Source organism: Onychomys torridus, chromosome 17, assembly GCF_903995425.1.
Source record: "Onychomys torridus chromosome 17, mOncTor1.1, whole genome shotgun sequence".
NCBI lineage: Eukaryota > Metazoa > Chordata > Mammalia > Rodentia > Cricetidae > Onychomys > Onychomys torridus.
In genome coordinates, this window is record NC_050459.1 from 60552789 (window position 1) to 60554643 (window position 1855).

The following is a 1855-nucleotide window of genomic DNA, read 5'->3' on the forward strand; positions in this document are numbered from 1 at the left end:
GCCTGGGACTAACTACCCCACCTGGCTCGCCTTGATGGGCATTCCGTTTTGGGTTCAGATCCTTGGCCCAAAGGACAGCCACTATGGTGAGAGAGGACATAAGGGAAGAATAAAGAATTAAAGGCCCATGGGCATAAAACAATGCCACTGGGGAAGGGAAGGTCGTTAGAGACTGATGTCAGGGAAGTGGTCAGGTCCTCTTCCTAGACTCAGCTAGGAATGTGCTCTTCATAATAGCCCAACCTGAACAGGACACTCTGGATGACTGGCCCCTCCCCTTCACTGGGGGCAGGCCCAGGGGAATTAAGCAGGAGAGCCATGCTGCCAACTTTAGCATAAGCTTGGAAGTCTTGGCAGCTTCCACTTTAACGTTCTTGGGAGCCCTGGGCTGCCACATCAGAAGCCTCTTATTCTGCTGGAGCAAGAAGGTCGCTAATCCCAGCATCCCAGCTAGGACCACCCAGGACCCAGCCACAGCCACGTGCAGCAGAGATTTGTCTAGAGACCGTGCCAGCACCATGACCTCCAGAACCGTGACAAGGAAGGTTTCAAGATTTATTTACTTTTATACACAAAAGCTGCCCCACTGAAGACAAAGTGGGGAGCAAGGATGGTTTCCCCACATCACCTCCTCATCCCATGCTGATCCAAACAAGAGAACTCAGAAGACAGGAGAGAGGGAGAAAGTGTGTGTGTGTGTGCGTGTGCGTGTGCGTGTGCGTGTGCGTGTGCGTGTGCGTGTGTGTGTGTGTGTGTGTAAGAGAGAAAGGAGAGAGACAGGACAGAGAGAGAGACAGAGAGAAAGCGTTCTTCTGATGACAAGCAGCGCAGACCTGAGCCTTGGCCAGCCTGCACAGACATCTCATAGTCGCAGGAGATGTTGTTATCCAAATGTCTTTAAACTGTGCACACCATGTGTGAGGAGAGAGGCTGACTAGTCCGTGATCTTCCCCGGGCATCTTCAGCTCCTCTGCTCTCAATTCTAGAACACCGGTTTGTTGGGGACAAGGCTCTGGGTGAGAGGATAAGTGGGAGAAGAAAGGAACAAAGAGGGATTTGCTGGGGTGGGGGCACGAGTTAGTGACCTGTGACCTACCTCACAGGAGCAGCCTGTGACCAAAACAGGAGACAGGCAGAACCCTCACCACCACCACCCTGAGCACAGCTTCCCTTTCTGCTCTGGTATTTTAGCTCTATCACATAGTACCAGCCTGAGCATACCCACATGAACGCGCGAGTTCACACACACACACACACACACACACACACACACACACACACAGAAGCGCGCGCGCACACACACACACACACACACAAACACACACTGAACATACCCACACGCATACACACACACACACACACACACACACACACACACACACACACACACATGCATGTGCTCCAATTGCCTCGGTTGCAGCTAATTGAGAGCTAAGGAGCGCATGACAGAATTTGTAATCCGTGGCAGGTGAGACAAATCAAATTCCTCCTTCTAAAACTAACAGGACAATATGCCTGCATCACTTATTGCTGTGATAGCACCCTCTTGGGCTACATAAAGTGGAACACACAGGCAGGAATTCCCAGTCCAAGTGGAACTCTCCAGCTCAGCAGGGGTGTGTGTGTGTGTGTCTGGGGAGCTCTGTCAACATTCACCAAAAGAGATGATGAATGCTGTCCGGCTGAGGCTGGGGGATTGCCCAAGCCTGTCTCTCACTTGCTTTTGGGCCCTCTGTCCATTTTCCATGTAAAGAGAGGTCAGCTGACCTTGCTGATTCAGTCCTGTGGTTGAGCCACAGTGTCAGGCCTGCTCTCTTGCTGGCCAATAGAGTTGAATCTGTGCACAGTGAAGGAG